Here is a 13,610-nt window from a genome sequence, read left to right as displayed (position 1 = left end):
TATGTGTTCCATTAAAATGTAGTTAACATTTGACCCACTGACCCATTGGTTTAGTTGAATACACCAGTTTTATCATATTAAATAAAATGTTCGTTTCTGTAGAATACAAATGCTGTGCTTAAAAATAGTAAGGAGAGAAAAATATATAGAGATAGGCTAATAACATACCCAAATCAAAGAAGGGGGAAGTTTACTCATTTTCAATGTTCTGAATCCCACATACATATCCAGATCCAGAGGGTGAATGATGATAACAATTAATTCAAATTTACACCTCATTTTAAATATGAAGTAAAAGTGCTTGAGTAATTCTCTTTGAGCTGTACACACTATGAACACAATTAATCTTTTCATAGATTTTTGCTGAACTACATTTATTTAGTTTAGTGAATGTTATTTTGTAGTTTTTTATATATTCTGATAAGAGTTATATTTTGAATGTCTTTTAACAGGAAAAAAAATATGGCTTGAACAAGCTACTTTGGGTTAGGAAACTGTAGGGATTAAAAAAGCTTTAGCAGTCACCTGAAAGTGCCCTTTAAGGTGTGTACCTACTAACACTGCTAAAGTTTGGGGTCTTGGTATTTTCATGATAAATATTTGACCCTGATCCTGCAAAAAGCTTCCACACATTATGCATAGTGAAGTGTTAGTCCCATTAAAGTCAATATTGTGAGTACTATCTCTGAAAAATTCACACAAGATACTGATCTAAATGTAATTTAGATCTACCCATGTAATTTCATAAAAGTTAAAACATCTTAACGAATGGAGTCCTTTAAACACTATTTTAAAGAATATTTTGGTTATTATTAAAAGTGGTAAGTCCTAAACAAAATGTTGTTGAATACGCCTTTGAAACCAAATTTTCAGAATTGTGGGTACTTATTTATATACCTGACAGCGCTTGCAAATGCCACAGTTGTGCATACACTTGTCTGTGCAAAATGACTGATATGTGACTAATTGGTCAGTTTCATGCAGAAATACCAAGACTGCATAAATGACTTGGTAAATAAATGTTTTGGACAGATTCTGGCTTGATCCGCATTTACATTAAGACCATTTTACCCTGCCAGAGTGGTGTAAAGTAGCCTTAGATCATGTCTATGCTAGTGAGCTTACAGCGGCATAACTGTACTGATGCAGCTGAGCCGCTGTAAGATCACTCGTGTAGCCACTTTATGCTGACAGGAAAGAGCTCTCCCATTGACATAATAAAACCACCTCAATGAACAGTGGTACCTATGTCAGCAGGGAAAGCTCTCCCTCCGACATAGCGCTGTGCACACTACCACTTATGCCCGCAAAACTTATGTTGCTCAGGGGGGTGTTTTTTTCACACTCCTGAGCGACATAAGTTTTGCTAACATAAATGGCAGTGTAGACATGGCCTTAGTGTAAATGAGAATCAAGCCGAAAGTTCTGAATATATGGACTTATGTGTTTGGTAGTATTTTCTTTACAATACTTTTTTTTAGCTGCAGCAGCCTTTAATTGATTACATAAAAATCTCTCCAAAACTTACTGTGAAAGATGCATCCAATGAATGCAAAATTCTAAAAAGAAAACACAATGGAAAACATTAACATCTAATAAAAATAATGTTTGCTAATCTTGTTAAATAATCTGAAAGTGTATTCTATATCTGAAGATAAGTCACTACTGTGCAAGTTTAGAAAAAAAACTTGAGATCTTTTTTTTTTCTGCAGTTTCCTGTAAGTTCAATTATAAACTTTTTATAGCTAGAAATATACAGAGTAAGTTTTTTCCTTTCATTGTCATGACCCTGTTCATAAACTGAGCTCAATTCATACCCACTGAAGCAGGGATGTGTATATTCTAATCCCTCTGTGTAAACAGAGCAATTGTGCTTTCTGGTTTTATCTTGGGAGAGAGATGATAGTATTTACATTGCTGAGCTTCAGCACAGAGTGAGGGAGCCTTGGTGTCATAGGCTATGTGGAAGGTGTGCTGACCTCTGCCCTAGATATGGCCCATTTACCAGCTAGCACCAATGACAGGCTATAGGGCTCTACCAATTGAGGTGATATTAAGAGAAACAGGGGCCCCATGTACATCCCCATATTACCCCTCCACCTGCTCTTCTTAAAATGGAAGTTTACACTCAGAAATCAGTCATGGGATTTCAGGAGCTGGGGACCTATGCACATGCCTAGTGTGCCCAGAACCTTCATCTAGCCCTGCCACCACCCCAACTCCATAAAAGCTGGAATTCCTACCACTGGGGACCCTGTTTTCTAGGTTATACTGGCAAAAGCAGACAAGGCTGAAATCCAAGTCTCTACCATACCTCTGACTTAGGCCAGGTCTACACTGCCACTTACTTTGGAATAACTCACGTCGCTCAGGGGTGTGAATAAGCCGCCCCCGGACGACATAAGTTACACTGACCTAAGCACTGGTGTGGACAGCGCTATGTCGGCAGGAGAGCGTCTTCCGCCAACATAGCTACCGCCTCTCACAGAGGTGGATTTATTATGCTGACGGGAGAGCTCTCTCCCATCGGCATAGAGTGTCTTCCCCAGAGACGCTACAGCAGTGCAGCTGTGCCAATGTAGCGCTTCTAATTTAGACTAGCCATCACAATGGTTCCGCAAGCCTAAACTAAGTTCCATATTAGAAATGTGTGCTGAACACATATATGATTTAAATAAATATATTACATATATACAGACATACCTTTTAATTAGGGCTGCCAATTAATCGTAGTTAACTCACGCGATTAACTCAAAAAAATTAATCACGATTAATTGCAGTTTTAATTGCACTGTTAAAAAATAGAATATCAATTGAAATTTATTAAATATTTTTGGATATTTTTCTCTGTTTTCAAATATATTGATTTCATTTACAACACAGAATATGTAAAAATGATAAACAAAAGCAATAGTATTTTTAAATTCACCTCATACAAGTATTGTAGTGCAATCTCTTTATCATGAAAGTGCAACTTACAAATGTAGAAATTTTTTTGTTACATATCTGCAGTCAAACACAAAATAACGTAACACTTTAGAACCTACTAGTCCACTCAGCCCTATTTCTTGTTCAGGTAATCACTTAGAGAAACAAGTTTTGTTTACATTTACAGAAGATAAATGCTGCTCGCTTCTTATTTACAATATCACCTAAAAGTGAGAACAGGCATTTACATGGCACTTTTGTAGCAGGCATTACAAGATATTTATGTGCCAGATATACTAAATATTCGTATGCCCCTTCATGTGCTGGCCACCATTCCAGAGAACATACTTTAATGCTGATGAGACTCGTTAAAAAAATAACGCATTAATTACATTTGTGACTGAACTCCTGGGGGAAGAATTGTATGTCTCCTGCTCTGTTTTACCCGCATTCTGCCATATATTTCATGTTATAGCAGTCTCGGATGATGACCCAACACATGTTACTTGTTTTAAGAACACTCTCACTGCAGATTTGCCAAAACTCAAAGAAGGTACCAATGTGAGATTTCTAAAGATAGCTACAGCACTCGACCCAAGGTTTAAGAATCTTACGTGCCTTCCAAAATCTTAGAGGGAGGAGTTGTGGAGCATTCTTTCATAAGTCTTCAGAGCAACACACGGACACAGAAACTACAGAACCCAAACCACCAGAAAAGAAAATTAATCTTCTGCTAGTGGCATCCGACACGGATGATGAAAATGAACATGCGTTTGGACTGTTATCGAGCAGAACCCATCATCAGCATGGACGCACATCCTCTATAGTGGTTGAAGCATGAAGGGACTATGAATCCTTAGCGCATCTGGCATGTAAATATATTGCGATACCAGCTGCAACAGTGCCATGTGAATGCCTGTTCTCACTTTCAGGTGACATTGTAAACAAGAAGCGGGCAGCATTATCTCCTGCAAATGTAAACAAACTTGTTTGTCTGAGCAGTTGGCTGAACCAGAAGTAGGACTGAGTGGACCTGTAGGCTCTAAAGTTTTACACTGTTTTATTTTTGAATGCAGGGTTTTTTTGTACATAAATCTACATTTGTAAGTTCAACTTTCATGATAAAGAGATTGCACTACACTACTTGTAATGGGGGAATTGAAAAATACTATTTATTTTGTTTTTTAGTGTGCAAATATTTGTAACAAAAATAAATATAAAGTACACTTTGTATTCTGTGTTGTAATTTAAATCAATATATTTGAAAATGTAGAAAACATCCAAAAAATTTAAACAAATGGTATTCTATTATTGTTTAACAGTGTGATTAATCGAGCAATTAATCACAATTAATTTTTTAATAGCGTGAGTAATCACAATTAATTTTTTAATCTCTTGACAGTCCTACTTTTAATTTAAAATTCAAAATTATTTTAAGTGTCTACAAGTTTTTTCACCTAAACTGACCATCTCTGTGACTTAGAATCTAAGGACCTTTTTTTGTAATTCACATCTTTCAAGTTTTACTGAATCTGCTGTTAAACATTCACACTAGATAAAAGTAATTTGCATGTTTGCAAAACAATCGATACAGCTCTTGTCCAACTGTGCACATTTTCAGTAATTCTGCATACTACATATTCCTGTCAAAGTGGAATTACCAGACATGCAAATTAGCCATCTTAAACTTTCCTCTTTTGGCTACTAGTATTTTTATAAGAAAATACACACAAAGCAAATCAGAACAGGTGGGGAATTTCTTTTTAACACTTTAAGAGAAACTGGCAAATGTGGGGCTATTTCCTAGCTCTTGTCTGGGTGTGAGATTTTTACAGTCGGGGAAAGCAATTTTGTAATTTACAACTGCTTTTCCGACCCATAAACCTTTCCACAGTTTGTGCCTGGCAGAAAAACCTACAAGAGGCAAAGCTCGTATAGGATTTATAGATCTGGGCCTAAATAAGTAAACAAACAAAACTTTTCACTAGGACTTCTGGATGCTATCATGACTGCTTTGTAGGTCCCTACCTACCTGGTGGTAAGCCTCCTATTAACATTGTTTCTTCAGTGCAAGCTCTACATAACCCTGTGATGATCTCAAGCCAGCCAAGACATGCATCTGGGGAGAACAATGTCCTGCAAATAGGGACACCACCATCCAAACCAGGACAGCTGTTGATACTACTGTATTTGGTGGGGTGCCCCCATTGTGTCCTTCCTTTTGTTGCTCAATCTGAAACAGCTAGGTATTGCAAAGAACCAAAACTTCCAAAAATTGACTGAGGTACTGCAGTGTCAAAAATGGATGCCTTTACTTAATTAAAAACAAGATTGCAAGCACAATTACAAAGGAACTTAAAACAAAAGTACTAGCTTTCTCATTTTTGTGTTTTCTCCTTCTTGTAGTTAAATGCTACTGTGGTGGGTTTCTTTGGTATTTTCTCCCTACAAGGATATTGTTACATTTAATTATATTATGGTCACTATTACCAATCAGTTCAGGGATGTTCAACTCTTGGACCAGATGCTGTGTTCCACTTAGGACTAAGTCCGGAACTGCCTCTCCCCTTGTGGGCTCCAGCACTTACGTGCTCCCCCAGATTTTTGCCAGGGTTTGCTAGCCCCGCTTGGTCACATGGTGCTGCGGGGCTCCCTCCCTGCATGGCAGCTGCTGGAGCCAACCAGCTGGGAGCTATGGCCAGAGGCAGTGGCAAACAGCTGGGAGTTTCAGGGAAAGCTGCTGCTTTTGCTGCTGCCTCTCCCTGTGGAGCTAAAGCAGCGGTCCCGCCCTCCAGCTCCCAGATGTTTGTTGCTGCCTCTCCATGCGGAGCTAACACCTGGGAGCTGCAGGGAGGTGCTGCTGAGGGAAAGAGGGAGGTGTGTGCCTGGGGGGCATGAATCAAGCTGTTGGGGGGGAAAACCCTTAAGTTGTGCCACGCCACTCTCAGCAGGCACCAGTCATCTCAGGCAGAAGCCCCAAGCACCACCGCCCTGCTGCAGGCAGAAGCCCCGAGCTCCCTCCCACACTCACCCCCAGTCTGGTAGGAGAGAATGGGTGTGTGTGGCAGGCCTCCGCGAGTCGCATTTTAACTGTAAAAGAGCGTGGTTCAGCCACCTTTGACATATAGGACCACTCCTCCACCAGTGCAACAAACTCTGTCAATCCTACATATTTTGTACCTTGGTACTATCGTGTCCCATTGATTATTTTTGTTTGACTGTTTCTCTTCAGCTCCAGCCTATACTTTATCAATTTCTATCCTCTCCTCTTTCATAGGATACAGAGTACCTCCTTTAATAAATCCTCCTCTACGGGATGTATCTGTTTGAACCATGTGCTCCTCTACGCCTGTCAGCTTTCCTCCAGTCTTTAGTTTTAGAACTTCTCTACGTGCATACAATATATATATATATATATATATATATATATATGGCCAATTTGGTTACTCACTTGGGCCATGTCAAGTTTACCTATCAGATCAATGATTGCTACCAAATCAGCAGGAACACGGAGACCCAGGTCATGAGGTCCACCAAAATTAGTGCAATGTTTACTGCTCATGTGCTAGAGCTCCTGGGATGGATTGTGAGGTGTCTCATGCTGAATAAGCATTGTCATGATAATGCCTTGAGCACCTAATAAAATTTCGGGGCCTTGCCACCTTTATCATGTCCCTGGTTGAGGCACATCACAGGTTCTTTCGTCCTTCTGTTTAACAGGAACCCCCATTCACCATCTCCCTAATTTGTTCTATAAATATACCTGTTGTGGACACAAAGTTGGCATGGCAAAGGAGCGTGGAGCAGGAAGGGGGAGAGAAACACATTGAATCCTGGTCCTTTCAATTAGTGAACCCAAACAAACAGCATTAAAAACCGCTCCAAAATTTGCTTGCACCAGCCCTGAAACCTGCTTGAGTGTCTGTTTTGGGATAGATAACATACAAAACTGTCAACAGGAAACCAGGAGAAGTTTGGTAGGTTGGGCAGAGTTTCATGTGAAGTTTTGAGGTTCATTTTTCACACCGGTCCTGGTTCCTACACTGGTCAACCCTTTTAACAAGGAAAACTGTGACGGATTGATGTAACTGGCCTCTTATTTTTTCTATGCTGGGAACCAGATTCCCCATTGGCTAACCTGATCTATCCTGGAGCACAGCATGTACTCACACAGCGCTGTCACTAGCTCAGGAGGGTTTTATAATTTCAGTCTTTTAAAAAAGACTTTTGGATGCTTCTAGCATATTTAATTTATAAATTCTTCTCTCATCCAGGACCTTTTCCCTTTCCCCTTCTACAACTTTGCTTGTGAGTCCCCCCAAGCTGTACACTGGGAACATCATAAGGATATCATCACTCAAGACAATGCCTGATAAAGATTCGTTAATGTAGTCAGAGATCACTCATCTTAGAAAAGTAGAAAAGCTGGAGCCAAGTCATTTTAACCAGCTCAGAATGATACTGAGAGGAGTTCAATGCAAGCACCATCACATTTGTTGCCAGAATCTATAAACACTAAGTTATGACAGCTGAAGAGTCAATTCACCACCTCCACACACACTCACACACGCACCTCATCAGCCACACAAACTGAAGTCTACCTCCGTAAACTAAAAAATTCTACTCATTCAGTCCTGCAGCTCTTTTCTGGGGGATTGATGATACTGCATGGTGTAATTGCTCTTTTTTACCTAATCAAACCCCTTTAAGGGTTAAAATATGGCATATGTTGATCGCAGACACGCCTCACTAACAGGAAAGACACATTGCTGTGGGGCCCACATCTAGGCTTCTCCTTCCCTCCAGCTGTCTGTGGATAGCTGCTAATTGTATCCACTTGTTTAACCTCAGGGATAACGTCTGGAGGGGACCAAGTGCCACAAGCAAGCTTTTTTTTTTTTTTTTTTTTTTTAAACGGTCATTTCCTCTCTGGTGTAACTTGCATGACAGCATGTGACAAGCAGAAATTAATGGGGACACTGCTGTGCCAATACCTCTTGAATTGCTTTGACACTAGCTGCAGGCTGCCTGCTTGGCCACCCAGCCAAGACCTCACATGAAACATGGCAAGGGGCCCACAGTTCTATTCACGAACAAGCCAGCTGGTCAGTGATTAGAAAGCTGAAACAATGCAGTACATATACACCAAGAAAAATACTTTACAAAGAGCTTCAGACTCAGGAGGTAAAGTTGATTAAAAAAAAAGTAAATCTTTAAATTTATCTTCTGGAGCTGCAAATTCAAGTTGACACCACAGACAACCTGGAACATCCTTTTAGTTGATTCTACATTCTCACCAGAATATGATCAAAACTAAGTCTAAAATCTTAGCACACAAAATAGTGGCATACAAACAACTTAGACCACACTGATTCAGACGCAGTGCAGCATTCAAATTATGTAAATATATAAGAGAGTTATGACAGATTACTATTCCTATTGGCCTATCAACACTTCAGCAACATTGCCTACATTTCTGCAGAAATCCGCATCGGACCTGCCTACAGTGGGCCAATAAAAAATACTGAGATTTGTTTATAGACTGAGAAATAAAAACAAAAGCTGAGATTTTCAAAACAGCTAAGGGGATTTGGATGCCCAGGTCCCCTATCTCCTAGGCAGCACTGAAAACCTCAGCCAAGACTTTTTAAAGTGTCGAATCTTTGGCTAGATGCAAAAATGTTGAGTAGACCTTTCCTCTTGTTGTATTCCCAAGTTTTGGAAGATCAATATCCTGCTAAATGTAGGGTATTCCCCACCTGCTCTTTGCAAGAAAGGAATTACTACTACTTAAAAAAAACAAAAAACTAGGATTTTAAAAGCAACCTAAGGGATATAGGCACCCAGATCTCATGGGAAATCAGTGCGATTTGGGCAGCTAACTCCTAGGACTCCTTTGAAAATTCCAGCCCAAGACGTTGTCTCTTAATAGCTAGAATCATTAGGATAAAAATTACTGTTACCCAGGCCTGCATTTTTTGAAGTAAGTATAAGGAATGAAGTATCAAAAGATAGGCTGAGCTGATAGTCAAGTGACAATTGCACCAAGAGGGAGAGGGTTTGGTTTTGGAATCTAATTCATGTTGTTTGCTGTCTGCATGAGAAAGGGCTAGGAATATTGTGGAATCTTATGGGAAGAGGCTGGCCTCATACTGGGTCCAATCCAGTGCCCAGTGAAGTCAATGGGAATCTATCCACTGTCTTCAAGGAGCTGGATTGGACCCACTGCCTTTGAGTAAACCCCTCTGCCCAACATACATATCACAGCTGACAAGAACTGCAGGGAGCTGTATCTAAATTTGACAAAAGGGAGGTCACTATGACACTACATAGCATAATGTAACTCTGATTCTTGGCTGGGGTTCCTGGGCACGATAATAATCACCTTCACCTTTGATCAATCAGTCCATCAACCCTCACATAGAGAGCGCCAATCACAACATGTCATTTCTGTTGTTCTAGCCAGTCCTTCAGCCACCCGCTGGCCAGGCTGTCAGTGGTACCAGACACCCTATCGGTATAGCACACCACAGCCCAAAACCCCTGAGCTCAAGCAATCAGCCAGCCTCAGCCTCCCAAGTAGCTGGGAATACAGGCATGCACCACCATGCCTGGTACTACCATAATAAACGAAAAAGTCAGTTATTATTAAAGGTGGACTGTGTATACTCATCAGTCATCTGGTCTCGGGCAAGTCACTTAACTTCTTTCTGCTTCTGTTACCCCATCTAAAAATCAGGGATAATACTTCTCTACCTCATAGGGACATTCTGAAGATTAATTAGTTTATGTTTGTGAAGTATCTTGAAGGGCTGATGTTTACTCAGTTATAATTGTGCAATGGTAGTGAATTGGACAGCATATGCAAGAAGAATTTCCTGTATGCACAGTATCATGGTGATGGGTCTTAAGGAAAGGATTTGAGGGAGGAGAGGACAGTGGTCTTTTGGGTCCCTTCAGGCAGGGTGTTCTAAATGTAAGGGCTTTCAGGATTTGCACTGTTAGTGGTAGAACATGAACCATCAAAAAAGTTTTTATTTTTGATGTGCAATTTCATCTAACTAAAATCAAATGGGAATGGTTCCTCTGAACTGCTTGAGTTTGAGTTGCTGTAAGTGTTTACCATAGTTAATAGTCTGCACCAGTGTTTATATTTAATTAAAAATAGATAGATCTAGGGCAACAGATTTTCAGTGTGGAAGAACCAGGTCCCTTGTCTGGAGAGAAGAGGGTTAACAGGGGATGGTTTTAATGGGGTCAGGGAGGTGGGCACAGAAGAGTTTGCCAGCTGGGTGGAAAGGAGAGTGAAAAGGCTGCCCATCCCTGCCTCTTTTTCTGTGGCTTCGTCTTTTCTCATTTCTGCACTCTCCTCTGCTCCCTTATCCTCCCCCTTGATTCATTCTACATCCCCTTCCTTTTCTCTCCCTAGCTCATAGTCATTCTTTCTATCACATTTACTCTCAATCCCTTGGTCCTGTTTGATTTTGTCTGTTCACCAGCACTACTCCAGATACCTTGCCACAATCTAATGCTTCCCTGTGATGAAGGGGAGGGGAGCAGCACTGAGGATGCCAGCCCCAAGTATGGATCAGGATCCACTGGCATATGGTGCTGGTGCAGCTGAGCTGCCTGAAGGCACATCACATGGTGCCACATGTATTGGACTCCATGTGTGGTGGGGGTCTGGCTTGAGCAGCGTGCTCACTGGAAGTATTCATAGAGGCTGTCCTCATTATAGTAAAATACTTCCAGGAGTGGTCCCTGAGGTGCACATGTTGTCACGCACCCTGCAGTGTTTAGCTGGCCAGTAGCTCCTTCAAATGTCAATAGAATGACATCAATTTACAGCAGCTGTGGCTCAGCCTGGTCTTCTTTAATACCCCGGACAGACCCGGAAAAAAGTGGCACTCTAGATTTTCAGTGACACACTCTTAAACAATTAGTGTGCACCATGTTTGTCCGCTTTAGACATCAAACCCCCAAAGTGCATGTCTATACAGCAAAACCCCCATAGTGTGCACTACCACACTGTGCTGTTCATTTGCACTGGTGCACAGTGTGAGCACGATGAATAACAATCAGTATTGGGGTTTTGGGCGGGAGGAGAAGAGAGGAACAGCACGGGGGAGGAGTCAGTAATGGTGGGGAGGGGAGAAGGTTGTGACAAAATGTTTCACAGACCTGGCTAAAGAAATAAAACAAAAGCTAAATCCAAAACTGCACAGAATACACTTTCAGTGTACGAAAAGGTAAAAATGCAATAGAACGTTATCTTGTGGAACAAGCTGGTCTGTAGAATAAATTGCTTAGGGCTTGTCTACACCGTACAGCAATGTGCATTATGCAGGTGTGATTTTTAAAGCGCACTAACATGTTACACATTAGTTGGTTTGTGTAGACCCTGCTGATACACATTAAAGGTTCCTTACTGTTCTTTAACATAGTGCAGCCCTACGATACAGTGCACTAGGAAACCTTTAGTGTGCACCAGCAAGGTCTGACTCTAGACAAACCAATTAATGCGCGTGTTAGAGTGTTTTAGCAATCACACCCCCATGGTGTACATTACCTTATTACACAGACATAACCTTAAGCTGAATAAATACTTTTTCAAACCATACGGCCATTACTTCTCAAATAAACCATTTGTGATAGACAAGAAAGTTATGGCATTATTTATACAGATGAGCAGAACAGAGGGAATGACAACTCTTCTTACCTATTAATCATATTTCTACAACATAATCATTCTTGAAAGAGTTCTGAGACTAAAACTTGCTAAGGCGTAGATATCTTGAAGCACATCCTTAAGTGATTTGCTGAATCAGAGCCTAAAAAAGTAACCCTCTTTTACTTTTTTAGGCTCCGATTATAGGCACCAACTAACAAAACATCATCAGTCAGGGAACATACAATATAGAACTATGTACTATTACAAAATACCAATCAATGAACTGGAAAAACCCTGTATATTTAGCAAAACAAATGAAAGAGGCTAGGGTTCACCATTGAATGATTGCTGTTTTCTTTTGTTTATTACATAGTAACAGTATTATTTACTGCAGCTTTGCAAGCTAGCAAGCAGCTGGGTGTAATACATTTCCATGCTGTGTAACCTCTCCTTATGCTTCATTAGACTTCTTATCAGGAGCAGAAGAAAAGAAATCTCTCTCTTATGCCTTTCCTGTGGCAAAGGAAAAGACAAGATGATGACTTTCCAGTTCATTTCACTTGTACAACATTTTCATCAATCACCATGGGGTAGAGTTTTTGTTATTCTCACTGGAGGACTGTTTTTGGCTTTCTGTCACATAAAGAAGCATAATGACAGGTTTCAGAGTAATAGCCGTGTTAGTCTGTATTCGCAAAAAGAAAAGGAGTACTTGTGGCACCTTAGAGACTAACTGTAGCTCACGAAAGCTTATGCTCAAATAAATTGGTTAGTCTCTAAGGTGCCACAAGTACTCCTTTTCTTTTTATAAAGGAGCATGACTCCACTAACTAGCACATTTCGGTTACCTCCACCAGACGTGTAGAAAAACCAAATGCAAACATAAGGCGAATGGCTACTTCTCCAATATTTTCTAAGGGCCTCATCCTGCAATCCTAATGCAGGACTGCATTGGGGCTAGAAAATTGGGTTTAAAATTCCTCTTATTGAGAGGAAGTTTAAAGCCCTGAAACACACTGAACACTTGAAGTGATGAAGCTAAACTACCACATTTCATCAAGAACCAAAAGCTGCTTTCTGCTTGTTTTGCGACTTTTGCTCCAAAAACCAAGCAAAAGAAACTGTGGTTTATTTTTATTTTAATCTCCCTGTGAATTATGCATTCCTTTGCAGTTTTGGTTCACTATAGCCCACACAGTTTGGCCTTCATTCTCCCTTTCCTATGCGTTCAATAAGTCCCATAGATTTCAATAGGAATTACATGAACAAACAAAAAGAAGAATGGGACATGGTCTAATCACAGTGTTAACAGAGCAATGGAGAAGACAAGATGACAATAAAACATTTATTTGGAAGATGGTTTCTCTTCCCATAATTTCATGTTTTAAAACATCTTTTTCTTTTCGGTCTGTGTTGTTTCTCACTGAACGACAGAGCTATACACAACACACTACTGTAATAACAAGCATATGGCTCAAAGATCACTGTTGACTTTCTTGAATCTCAAACTAGCCTTTTTTATTTGAAATACATGAAAGACATCTGTACACTCTTTCATTAAACCAATTTTACATTTGTAACATCCTACGTATTCTTTTGGAACTGTTTCCGTTAAATTGCCAAGTCTGGGTTTGGACAGCAAGTATTTCCTTTGTAACATTAAAGGAGGAGTGTACTGCTGTCAAAATTTCTCTCTAAAATTAAGTCTTTGATAAAGCAGATACTGTACTTGTCAGAACAGGAATATCTGAAGTTAATTTCAAATGAAAGAATATTTTAGACTGAATCATTAACTAGATTTTAAAAACCCACCAGATTCTGCCACTGTACTGTCCCCTTTCCTGCAGGGAAAGTAAAGAGAAAACTACTCTGAATTTCCATGCACAGAATACTGTCACATTCTGGAGACTTCTGAGATTCCTAAATCACAGTTATGCAACATAACTATCATATCCTAAAACGGAAGGCAGAGAGCCCTGCCGCTGAATTTATTGGTTTGAATATGAAACAC

At 40.1% G+C, this 13,610-nt stretch overlaps 1 protein-coding gene across 3 annotated transcripts in view; it reads right to left on the bottom strand.

Annotated features, from left to right (window-relative positions):
* The window catches only part of CDK6 (cyclin dependent kinase 6), a 184,332-nt gene that overhangs the window by 112,564 nt on the left and 58,158 nt on the right, over positions 1-13,610 (bottom strand). The gene's annotated exons all lie outside the window — the stretch shown is intronic.

This window comes from Natator depressus, chromosome 2 (assembly GCF_965152275.1).
Source record: "Natator depressus isolate rNatDep1 chromosome 2, rNatDep2.hap1, whole genome shotgun sequence".
Taxonomy (NCBI): Eukaryota; Metazoa; Chordata; order Testudines; family Cheloniidae; genus Natator; species Natator depressus.
Note: the sequence above shows the minus strand (reverse complement) of the source record. Positions and strands in the feature narration are given on the sequence as shown.